Raw genomic sequence first — 13940 nt, 5'->3', positions numbered from 1 at the left:
GACAGAGTAGATGAAAGAAAAATCAGGAAAGTGCCAACTCAAAAACGTTAAGAAAAAAGTATTAAGGAAGAGAGTGATTGACAATGTCAAAAGCTGTAAGAAGACTAAGGAGAATGAGAAATGAGAAATTGAATTTGGCAACTAAGTAATCATTAGTAAATTAATAAATTCAGAGAGAGTGCTTTTGGTGGAATGATGGGGTCAGAAGCTAGAGTATAAAGGGGTAAGACAGTAAAAGGAGAGAAATTGGAAGTACTGAATATAGACAGTATTTTTGAGGAGTTTAGCTACAAAGTGCAGATGCTATAGAATAATAGTTAACAGGAAGGGAAAGATAAAGTGAGAAATTTTTTTTCAAGATGGGGGGACATGGACAAATTTGTAGGGAGCAATCTATTGGCAGAGACAGAATGGAATAAGATTTATCAAATAAGTAAAGAGATTAGTAAGTATACTAATACTCATATGAAATAGAGATAAAGGAGGAAAATGTGGCAGAAGGGTCCTGAGTGATAGGAGATGAAGAAGAGGAGAGAAGTAGGAGTTCACAGTGAGTGGCCTTATTTTTTTTTTTCTATAAAATATAAAGCAAAATTCTCAGCTGAAAGAGAAAGGGGATGGGAGCAAAAAGGAAGAAGGATTTGAGGTTTGAGGAGAGGTAGAAGGGTTTGAAAGAGTTGCTATGGAGAATGGTATAGTATCCTGAAATCAATGTTGCTTTAAGGAAAAAAAACACAAGAGACAAGATTAGGGCAGCTAGAGTATCAGGGTTTTGCAGAAAACCTCTGTATAGTAGAACCTATGACATGCTTCAGGTTTGTTAAACCTATTTCAGGGAACAGAACTAACTTTTGGGTGCTGATTGGGTAAGCAAGAAACAAAGAAAGGCCAAGATTATGACTCATATTGTATTATAAGGGAATGAAGCTAAACTCTAAATATTCTGGCAAAGGGTGGATCTAAGCCTGACCCCTTTATTCAAAACCTCATATTAAATTGAATCCAGATTATTGAGGGACAGAACTTGATTTACTCTTACTATCCAAGACTGTGGGAAAAAGTAGTCAGGCTTGAGCACAAAGTACCAAACTGAAGCTAGAGATGTAAACAAAAAAGACTGCTAAAAAAATGAGGAAATATTATGAGTTGAGAGAAAGCCAAAAGATGAACTCAAGCACAAATGGTTATGCAAGAAATAAAAGCAAACCTTAGAGAAAAAAAGAAACAATAAAAAATTCAATTAGAGATTTTGAGAAAAATGGAGGAAAATAGCTTTAAATAGAAAGTGAAAAAGAATTACCCAAATTATGAGACTCCTGGAAAAACAAAATTGAATATTAATTAGTCAATAATGCTATTAAGTAAGAAATGGAAAAATCCAAAGGATGCTTTTAATAAATGAAAATAAAGTGCCTACTACCTAGAAAATAAGTGATAGATTAAGAGGAAGGGAAGATGCGGTCAGAGTAGATCAGAAAACTTTTGGCTCTCCATATTTCCTCCACAAAAAAAAAAAAGAAAAAAAAATCAAAAGTCACCTTCAAGAAACAGAAACAAATACAGGGTAAAAACAATTGTCTCCCTAAGACAAGTTGGGAAAATGGAATCCTCAGCCTTAGAAACTTTCATTTGTAAACAGTGTGGAAGTCTTGACAGCAGAGTAAAAAAAGTTTGGATGACCTTCCACTAATGAAGGATGCTAAGCATGGCTGTCCTGACTAGATGGATCCTTGCTATAACTTCAAGGAAAAGGAGCTGAAAGATACCTGGTAAGTGCAGTAAGTAGGGGCAGGAACCTTATTGGCTATGGGAGAGCAGAGTACCTGGTTTCAGCTCCAGGACAAAAAAAGGACCTGAAGCTGTTGTTTGCAGAGGGACCATAGGGAGGAAGATCATTTACTCAACAAAAGCCCAAAATGGGGCCCAAAGCAGACCTCAAAAAATAAGGAAGGACCTGAGATTTGGAGCATCAATACCTCAAAATTACAACTTGATTACACCAAAACGAGAGAGAGAGAGAGAGAGAGAGAGAGAGAGAGAGAGAGAGTTATTATGGCAAGTGAAAAGATAGGGTTCATATTCAGAGGAAAATAAACTTTAAAAAAGCCACTCCTTTTTCTTTTTTTTCTAATTTATCTTATTTAAAGAAACATAATACGAAAAAAGAAGGACAGAAAAGGAATATAAAACAAAATGAAACAAAACAGAAGAAAACATTGTCATATACCCAGTAGACCATCAGGGAGGATTCAAAAAACATAATGACAAATACCAGTTCAAGAATGTATACACACACACACACACACACATATATTCGTGAAGTATCCATCTTTATTATTTCCTTGTAAATTATTCTTTTGTTTTCTACTACACACTTTTTTACTTTATTCTTTTTTTTTTTTGTCCTTTTCATTCCCCCCACTTCCAAGCAGACTATAGTTAAGAAAGGATATATATATATATATATACATTTATAAACATATACATACACATACATATACACACACATACTCCCCCACATAGACATACATATCTTGCCTATCCCTGCTAACCCTTTACTTTAATTCTGCTCCTAACTTGCCTTGCTATTACTTAACCTCCTCTCACCCATAGATCCTTTTTGTCTTCTTCCTTCACCCTTTGCTTTCTTGTCCTCCTGTCTCTCTCCCCTTATTTCTTTATAGATTTTGGAGGGTGCTATACCTCTTATAGTATATGTGTAGTGTTGCCCATTTAACCCATTCCTAATGTTAGTAGGTTTTCAGAACTATGAGCCTTCCTCCCCTCTCTAATGCCTGTGACTACTCTTTCTCTGTACCTCATATATGACATATTTGACATAATTACTATTAACATAACTATCACATAATTAATAATTACTATTGACATAACTATCACATAATTAATAATTTTACCTTAACTCTGCCCCACTTTCTTTCGAGCTGTTGTATTGATTTTAATCTTAAACATATGCTATAAATTTCCCAATTTATCCATGTTAAGTTCCTTGAAATTGATCTTTGATATTGGCTGTTATATGTTAAATTTTCTATTACATTTGTGTTTAGTTGTTAGAAAGTCCTAAAAATTTACAAGTTTAATGAAAGGCCATTTTTTCTAGTTCAACATTATAGATAATTTTCCTGGATATGATATTTTTGACCACAGGCCTAGTTCTTTTGATTGTTGGTAGCTATGATTCTAAGACCTGCAATCTTTTATTGTGCAGCCACTCCTTTTTCAATGAGAAGTGTCAAATGGTCCCAAGCACAAAAAGAGTTTTTGAAAGAACTTAAAAAGCATTTTTAAAAACAAATAAAAGAGACTGGAGGGAAGTTAAGGAGGAAGAGCCATGCAAGAAAAGTATGAAAATAAAATTAAACAGGTTGAAATAGAAAATCAAAAACTCAAGGAAAAAAAAGAATTCTTTGGAAATTAGAATTCAGCAAGGGGAAGCAAATGACATTCCAAGAGATCATGAAATCATAAAACAAAATCAAAATAATGAAAAAAAGAAGAGAATATGAAACATCTCATCAGAAAAAAAAAACAACTGATCTGGAGAACAGATCAAGGAAAAATAATATAAGAATATTTGGACTATCTAAAAATAAGATTAAAAAGGGAACCTTGATATAAAAGAAAAAAGGGGAAAATAAAGTAAAAAAGTTCTCAGCAGAGAACAAAAGGAAACATGGATAGCTTGGAAAAACAATGTGTACTATTTATTATGTAGATTTTCTTGAAATGAAAATTGATTATTTTATATTGAATCCTGTCCTGTTGTATACTCAGTATTTTTTCTTTCTCATTTTTATTTGTTTAATGTTGTTTTAATTACAAAAATAAAAAATTATTATATTGTCTAAAAGCCATAAACAAATAAAAATCTTGGATATCATTATTCAAAAAATCCTAAATTAAATTGGTCAGATTTCTTAGAAACAGAGGGCAAAGTAAATATAGAAATAATCAATAATCAATATTTCTGGGCTATAAAAATGTCCACATTTTTGATCCAACAATGCTGCTGCAAAATTTGTGGCAAAAAAAGCAATAAAACAAAAGAAAAGCACTATATGTAAAAAGAAAATATTTAAAATAGTCCTTTTAGAAGTGACAACTGAGGGTTTACACATCAATTAAGGAATGAATATACAAGTTGTGGCATATAATTGTGAAGAAATAGTATTGTTCTGTGAATAAAGAAGAAAGAAATGGTTTCAGAAAAACCTTGGAGAACAGATTAACTGATACAAAATTAAGTGAACAGAACCAGGAGAACATTGTATAAGAGAAAAGCAATATTATAATGATAATTAACAAAAAAAATAACTTCTCTGATCCATATAATATGAAACAACAATTCCAAAGGACTTGAAAAATGCTAACCACCTCCAAAGAGAGAACTGATACACTCTGAATTAGACATTTCTTCTTCATTTTTCAACTTTCAACATGGCGACTGTGGAAATATTTTACATGACTTCATATTGTGTGGCTCAGAAATGGTGAGGGGTCACCATTAAAAAAAAAAAAAATGCTGGAGAGATCTCTAGGAGCAAAGCAAAAGTTTATTGGAGGTTTTCACAAGAATCAGGCATCCCACCCATCCAGCAGGCAATCTAAGGTAGGAGGCACCTTTTAGGATAGGTTTGACACTTAAATAGTACCTAATGCGAATACCCTTTCCACCACTGACCCTCATCCTCATTGGTTGAGGGTCTTACATTCTAAATATGGGAACTACCCAAGAAATTGAACTTGGCCAATAAGTACATAGTTGCTCATATTTGATTAAAGTAGGAAGAAAATGATGTCATGGGAGGATAGCAGGAATGGGACTTAGATATACTCTTGAGTCAGTGCTCAAGGACCTTCATGCCTACTCCAACTTTGATGCAGATGAAGCCTAATTCGATTTTCACAACTGTCCTGAGAGATCTTACCTCATCTTGTTCAACATGTATAATGGTTATCATTTTTCTTGTCTTCTTAATGAATAAGAAAAGATGTAAAGGAAGGAGAGAATTTAGAACTGAATTTTTTTAAAGTTACTTTCACTTTCTCTAAAAGAAGTCTCAGAATGAAAATATCTAGGAATGTTAAAACAAAAATCCAATTTCAAATCAAGAGGAAAAAAATCAAGCAGCAACAAAAACTGCAAAACTTTAGAAAGCCTATGAGGGGAAAAATTTTCTTAATATAATTTCTTAATATAATAAAAGACTAATGATTTACTGAAAAAAAATAATGGAATAGAACTGAATAGAATCAATTAAACATAAACATAATAAAAGCATTTCTACTTGTTAAGCACTGTGCTAAGTGCTGGAGAAACAAAAGGAGGCAAAAGTCAATCCTTGTCTTCAAAGAATTTATACTCTAATGAGAAAGACAATAAGAAAAGAAATAAAACTACATATAAAAAGAAGGAAATAATTAACATCATTAAATAATTTTAAAAGGAAGGAAGTAGAAATAAGAAAAATTAGGAAAGAATTCCTGAAGAAGATAAGATTTGAAGGAACCATGAGAGTGAGTACATAGAAAAGAGAAGGTAGGGCGTTATAGGCACAGGGTAGAGAAAATGCCTGTGGCTAATAGATTATGTTTCTTCTTTAAAGAACTGGAAGTGATACTACAAGCAAATTAGGACCTCAAGGGATAATTTGCCTATCAGAACTTTAGAAAAAGGAGGAATTTATTACCAAAGAAGAACTAGAGAACATTAGGAAATGCAAAATGGACAAATTTGATTACATTAAATTAAAAATATTTTGCAAAAATTAAAACAACACAAAAAATTAAAAGGAAAGTACAAAGCTGGGGAAATTTATTTTACAGCCAATGTAGCTGATAAAGGTCTCATTTCTAAAATATATAAAGAATGATGTCAAATTTATAAGAATACAAGTCATTCCCCAATTGATAAATGGTCAAAGGCTATGAACAGACAATTTTCAGATGAAGAAATTAAAGCAATGTATAGTCATATGAAAAAAAAATGTTCTAAATCCAATACTTATTAAAGAAATGCAAATAAAAACTCTTGAGATTCCACTTCACCCTTCTCAGATTGGCTAAAATGACAGGAAAAGATAGTGATGAATGTTGGAGGGGATGTGGGAAAACTGGGATACTAATACATTGTTGGTGAAGTTATAAATGGATCCAACCATTCTGGAGAGCAATATGGAATTATGCCCAAAAGGCTATCAAACTGTGCATATCCTTTGATCCAGCAGTGACCCTACTGTTTCTGTATTCAAAAGAAATCATAAAAAAGGAAAAAAGACCCCCATGTGCAAAAATATTTGTAGCAGCTCCTCTTTTTGTGGTAGCAAATAATTAGAAAATGAGTATATGCCTATCAGCTGGGTAATGGCTGAATAAGATGTGGTATATGAAGTAATGGCATATTATTTTCCTATAAGAAAAGATGAACAAGCTAATTTTAGAAAGACCTGGAAAGATCTACCCAAACCAATGATGAGCAAAACAAGCAGAAACAGGAATACATTGCATATGGTAACACAAGATTGTGTGATCAACTCTGAAAGATTTGGTTCTTCTTAATGGTTCAGTGATCTAAGGCAATCTTAGATCTACACATATTTCCACATATATTATACTGCACACACACACACACAAATCAAATCAAAAAGGAGAAAAAAATAAGAAAACAAAAAGCAAGCAAATAATAACAAAAAGGTGAAAATATTATTTTGTGATCCACATTCAGTTCCAACAATCCTTCTCATTCTGGATGTAGATGGCTCTCTCCTTCACAATCCATTAGAATTAGCCTGAATCATTTTATTGTTGAAAAGAACCATGTCCATCAGAACTGATCATTGCAAAATCTTCTTGTTGCTGTATACAATGTTCTCCTGGCTTTATTCACTTATTCACAGGAAAAAAATAAGAAAACAAAAAGCAAGCAAATAATAACAAAAAGGTGAAAATATTATTTTGTGATCCACATTCAGTTCCAACAATCCTTCTCATTCTGGATGTAGATGGCTCTCTCCTTCACAATCCATTAGAATTAGCCTGAATCATTTTATTGTTGAAAAGAACCATGTCCATCAGAACTGATCATCGTAAAATCTTCTTTTTGCTGTGTACGATGTTCTCCTGGCTTTATTCACTTCACTCAGCATCAGTTCATACAAGCCTCTCCAGATCTTTTTGAAATCATCCTACTGATTGGTTCTTAAAGAACAATAATATGCCATAACATTCATATACCATAACTTATTCAGACATTCCCCAACTGACCTGCATCCACTTTGTTCTTTGCCACTATTAAAAATGGCTGTTTCAAACATTTTTGCACATGTGGGTCCTATTACCTATTCTATGATTTCTTTGGGATACAGTGTCAGTATCTCAGAGAAAATGCTGAATAAAAAGGTATGCACAGTTTGATAATCCTTTGGGATAATTCCAAATTGCTTTCCAGAATGTTTGGATCAGTTCACAACTCCATCAACAATGTATTACTGTCCCAGTTTTCCCACATCTCCTCTAATATTTATCATTATCTTTTACTGTCATCTTGGCCAATCTGAGAGATGTGTAGTAATACCTCAGAGTTGTCTTCATTTGCATTTCTCTGATAGATAGTGATTTAGAACATTTTTTCATATGACTAAAAATGATTTTAATTTTTAAAATTTCTGTTTGTATTTTTTGACAATTTAGAAGAGAATTGGAGCCAGCTTTTAGGAGAGCCAAAATAAGGAACATTACACACATACACACTCACACACACAAACAACACACACACACACACACACACACACACACACACATTGCCTTTCCTAAAAACAAAAATTCTTAAAGTTCTGTAATTATTATAAATAAACTTGCCTACAGACAAGGGTGGAGATCATTTATCTCCTTTTAATTACAGAGGCAGGTCAGTACCTTTACTATTTGTAATAAACTGTCCTTTGTTCTTTTTTCTTTAAAATATTTGCTATCAATGAGTAAAAAATAAATGTCATAGAATAACAAAAGACCCTTAAATATATATATAATTTTAATAAAAATTGTAAATCTATATGGCCCTGGAGTTTAAAATTTCCTCTCCAGCTTTTTTTTTTTTTCTTTTAGGGTTGCTATGCCATAGCCAAGTATTTATTTCATTTTGCGAAGTTTTCACCTTAATTCCCAATTGTATCAGCTTAATCCTATAAACTACAGATAAAACTCTGAATCTCAGAATAGGTTCAAAAGGAACATATTCAATTAAAATACTAATATTTTTAAACCAACGTCTAAGAATAAGGAGAATTATTGTTGATTCCTTTTTTATATTTTTACTTTGACATTAAAAAAAACAACTTTGATCTACTACTTTCCTTTTAATTCAGTCCAATGATTTTTTTTTCCTTTTGTATTTAGTTATAAGTTTTCATTCATGTCAAAATTCCATATGAGGGTAAGTTTACTTCTATGAAAGAGATCACACAAGAAAGTAAAGAGCATTAACTTCTTGCCTTGATGCAGTTAGACAGCCTCTCATTTCTTATCATGTTATTAATTTATAACAGAATTGTATGGTGACGTAATTATGTCTAACACCTGTTCTATGTGCTGAGTTAAAAGAATTGTATAATTCACATATTCACATAAGTTTATGTAATGGGCTGAGGTTTGAGCTGATGCACTGAGGTCCCAAGTACATGAGGCTAGATAGTAATTGGGCTATACTCTATTAATATACATGATTGGATAAAGAATGGTCCCTACCCACTCTCTGTGCAAGTCCTGATGTGTTGTATAGGAAATGATGATTTTGGTGGGTGGAGGCAGAGAGAGGGACAGGAAGAGAAGCTGGGGGAGATTGGGCTGGGTTCGAGACTCCGAGCTGCTGGTTGTGTGGCTGCTGGTCGAGCTAGCTTCTTGACTCAGCTGCACACATTGCTATCGCCGATTCTCTTCCACCTCTGATCCTTCTTCACTGAGAATAAAGACTGACGATTTTCCCCTAACCTGAATTCCTGTCTCGTGCTGATCTTAAAATACACGATCTTCACATTTGGCGCCCAACGGTGGGAACCAAGGACTGAAGAAGACTCCGGTGACCAGGAACTTGGGTGAGTATTGTTAATAGACAAATAAGGAACTTATTTTCTTAAAAACTAAACCAGTAATCTTTTTTTTTGGCTAAAATGGGACAAATGCTAGCTAAAGACTCTCCATCCCCGCCCCCAACCCCACCCAAGAGTGGTGCTATGGAAAGCATGATTAAGCTGACAGAAATACATGGGTTACTTATAACTTGGGAACAGATAGCGAGATTTGTGGGTATATTAAACTGCATCTCCCCTTGGATCGTAGAGGAGGAGCAGATCTCTCGAGATAACTGGTCCCGGGTTGGACAAGAGATGTTCATACATTTCAGAGAATATGGTCCTCATTCAATTTCCATGGAGGCATTTTATTTATACAATGTATTTCGTTAGCACTAAGAATCCTAGAAGAAGAAAAAACCCATGTCTTCCACTCCCTCCTCAAATTAGCCATGATATTAAGGAGGAAGACAATGAAGAGATTAATGACCATATCCCACAGGGCATGGAGACTTATGAGCAAGGTGTGGTGGACCTTTCCCTCAGGAGGCATGGCTTCAGCCCCACCCCAGGAGCAAGTGATTGACTCTCTCCACTCAACTCCACCCTCCGGGATGGAGGGAGGAGGGTAGTGGGGGGAGTGACAGGACCAATCTTGAGTAGGCTTCAAGAGGGCTTAATGAAGGCCAAAAGAAAGGGTGTGACATCCGGGAGCTTCAGCCACTTATATCCTGTAATTTCCCAGTCTAATGCCTCAGGTCAACAAAGTCGAAGATAGCCTTTAACTTAGAAATCATTAAAGATCTTAAAAGGCCTGCACTAATTATGGGGCTACATCAGCTTATGTTAAGATGCTGTTACAGAATTTGGCTTTCAGTCTTGACTCCTGATGACTGGAAATCTATAGCAAGGGTATGCCTAGAACCTGGACAAAATTACATGTGGCTTTCTGAATATAGTGAGCTCTGTAGGATACAAGCCCAACAAAATAGTCAGTACTGTTCATGCTGATCACCATGACCTCTACATAAGGTATAGGTCCATATGCAGATGTCACAGCACAGGTTAATTATTCAGTAGCAGCATATGAGCAAATTGTCTAATGCTATCAAAGCGTGGGCTTCGATTAACTATAAAATGATAAGGTGAGGCCTTCACAAAATAATGCAAGGCCAGATGAGCCCTTTGCTGACTTTGTGGATGTTTGCAGACTGCTATCACAAGAACTAATGGGAAACAACAACAGAGGTTTTAATAAGGCAACTTGCTAAGGAAAATGCTAATGAGGTGTGCAGAAGGATTATTCTAGGACTCAGTAAGGATGCTCCTTTAGAGGAGTTCATAAGACGCTGTGCCAGCTAGGGCACAAATGCCTTTATAGCCAGACTATGATGCAGACTTCCCAAGATCCCAACATGGGTAGACAGGGTCCCTTCCAGCAAGGGACTTCTAGAGAGATGTCAATGCTTTCAGTGTGGTAAAGTAGGGCATCTGAAAGCTCAATGTTGGTATAGAGGCAGAATGAGAAAACAGGGTGGAGAACAAGACCCAGTATCCCATGTCCAAAATGCAACAGAGGCTTCCATTGGGCCTCAGAATGTAGACAGGTTCAGGGAAATGGGATGAGGGCCCAGCCCCAGGCAAAAAACACTTGGGGCATGATGGCAGCCAATGGTGCACCCAGAGAGTGCCTAGACGGCCAATACCCCAATATGACCAATCAGCCAGGAAGCCATATGATGGCAGAAAGGAATTACACAATCAATCAGCCAGGAAGCAACCTGATGGAAGAAAGGGATTACAATTAGGGAGAATAGAGTTTATGCAGCTGAGACAACTGAGATACCCCCTGGAGAGGTGAAATCTGTTCCTCTCCAGCCTATGGATCCCTTGCCTCCAGGCACAGTAGGCCTGACCATTTTACCTCCTGAGAGTACGTACAAAACAGTGTCCATCCACATACTGATGTGGGAAACTGGGGAATGTGTAGATAATATCCCAGTCACCAATACAGGCAGACAATGTGTGACTTATCACCCAGGAGAAATAGTAGCATCAGGTTTACTCATACAGAATCCTAATAAGCAGCCTGGTGATACTCACCCAGATTCTGATTCCAGATCACAAAATCCAGCAATTTATTGGACAGCAGCTGTAACAACTGACCGACCTATGCTCACAATCTATATAAATGGCCTTCCATTGGAAGGATTGGTAGACACTGGTGCAGATCGGACGGTCATTAGAGGTGCCAGCTGGCCCAGTCACTGGCCAAAGATTAAAGCAGACACCTACAACACCTACATGTCTGGTGTAGGAGGAACAATAGCAGCTGAAGTTAGTGCTGCCCCTATGAGATGGACTTTTGAAAGGCAAAACAGAGTTTTACTCCTTTTATAGTTGAAAAAATCCCCATCAATCTGTGGGAAGAGACGTTCTACAGCAATTAGGGTTAAAATGAGTACTTCGGTTTTTAAGCAGGGCTGCTGTTGAAGGCCTGCCAACACTTCAGCTGTTCTATCCAATGGAAAACTATACACCAGTGTGGATAGAGCAGTGGCCCTTAAGTAAAGATAAAATTCAGGCCTTATTAGATATAGTACAGGAACAGCTTGACCAAGGACACTTAAAACCTTCTCTAAGTCCTTGAATTCCCAGTGTTTGTTGTGAAAAAGAAATCTGGAAAATGGAGGATGTTAACGGATTTAAGAAAAGTGAATGAACAGATGGAAACTATGGGAACTCTTCAGCCTGACTTCATCTCCTACTCAGTTCCTAGAGAATGGCCTCTTTGGGTCATAGATATTAAGATTGTTTCTATTCTATCCTCTGGATAAGGAGGATATGAAAGATTTGCCTTTTCAGTGCCCAGCGTTAACTTAGCTGGAGCCTTATAAAAGATATGAATGGACAGTTTTACCACAGGGAATGAAAAATAGCCCTACTATGTGTAAAATGTATGTTGTGCGTTTGCTCCAGTAAGAAAAGCATTCCCAGAAGTTATGCTATTACATTACATGGATGACATTTTGGGATGTGCACCTGAGGAACAAATGTTAGAGGCATGTCTACAAAAGACCATAGAAACACTAAGGAATTACAAATTATACATAGCACCAGAAAAATTCAAAGACATGCTCCTTTTCAATATTTAGGATAGAAGTATACCCTAAGGTGCTATAAAATTCAAAACTCTCCTTAAGAACAGAAAAGCTAAACACATTGAATGATTTTCAGAAATTGATAGAGATATCCAATGAATGTGACCAGTGTTAGGTTTGACTACCTATCAGTTACAACGTTATATGACATTTAAGGGAGACAGTGCTTTAAATTCACCACGCCAGCTTACAAAAGAAGCTCAAGAGGTCTTTGAGAGAAGTTGAACTGGCTTTATCCAATGTGTTAAAAGAGTCACTGAAACCCTTGAGATATCAGTTTTTGCCACACAAGAGGCACCACAGCAGTCCTTCATCAAGGACACAGTGTGATAGAGTGGGTGAACCTCTCCGGCACAACCAGATCAAAGCCTTACACCTACCCAGTGCTTGTGCTAGAATTTTATTAAAGGCCACTAACAAGAGTACAATTATCTGGGACAAGACCGATAAGATATACACCTTTTATACCAATACACAAATTAATGTGTGTTGTGAGACCATCCCAGAGTGGCAAATTTTATTAGCCATGGCTCCAAATTTTTTACATGGGTCTCCATTAAAGATAACTAGACTATTACATAATTGGCGATGGACTCTTGAAGAAAAAGTTTCTAAAGTTCCTCTTCAAGGACCAACAATCTTCACGGATGCATCCAAATATAATATTTGTGCTGTGTACTCTCATGATCTAACTATAAAGAGAGTAGTCAAAACTCCTTTTCAGTCCACTCAGCAGAATGAATTGTACGCGATCATTCTAGCTCTTACTTATTATCCAGGAGACATAAATATAATATCTGATTCGGCCTATTCAGTAGGTGTGGTACAAAGAATTGCCACAGCCAAATAAAATTTGCAGCCTCTATTATATCAGCTCTTTAAGAAACTTCAAGAGCAAGTGAGAAAGCATCCAGGTAAGATCTATATATTACATGTCCATTCTCATAGTGGACTTCAGGTCCCATATTTGATGGCAATTCAAAGGCAGATAGCCTTCTAACTATGTTGGTCAATACCCTTTGTTCCAGAAGCTCAGGCATCTCATTCTAAATATCATCAGGCTGCTCGAGCTTTACATTTACAATTTGGAATAACAAAGAGGAAGCTAGGAGCATAGTAAAAGCCTGTACGGCTTGCCTTCCTTTCCACGCTCCTACACTGCCTCCAGGAAGAACCCTTGTGGTTTGAGACCCAATGAAATCTGGCAAATGGATTGACCCATTATAAATCTTTTGGTCGTCTGTCTTTCATCCATGTTGTGTAGACACCTTTTCAGGATTCACTTTGCAATGCCAGCAGCAAAAGAGACAGCCTGAGTGGTCACTGAATTCCTCATACAAGCATTTGCCATTATGGGTGTGCCACAAGCAATAAAACAGACAATGGTCCTGCTTATACTTCAAAACATTTTGCACACTTTTGTGCACAGTATAAGATTTTACACACCACGGGCATACCTTTTAATCCTCAAGGACAGGCAATAGTGGAGAGGAGAAACAGAGATATTAAGACACTCCTCCAAAAACAAAAGAAAGGGGGAGCCACAGGTAACCCTAGAGAACTTCTAAATCTAGCTCTTTATACTATTAACTTCTTGATTTTTGACAAAGATGCACTGGCTCCAGCAGACAGGTTTTATAACCCACCGGAAGGTCAGTGTCCAGTGCGAGCAGCTCCACTATCTTTAGATAAT

This window comes from Sarcophilus harrisii, chromosome 4, assembly GCF_902635505.1.
Source record: "Sarcophilus harrisii chromosome 4, mSarHar1.11, whole genome shotgun sequence".
Classification (NCBI taxonomy): domain Eukaryota; kingdom Metazoa; phylum Chordata; class Mammalia; order Dasyuromorphia; family Dasyuridae; genus Sarcophilus; species Sarcophilus harrisii.
This window is presented reverse-complemented; position numbering follows the sequence as displayed.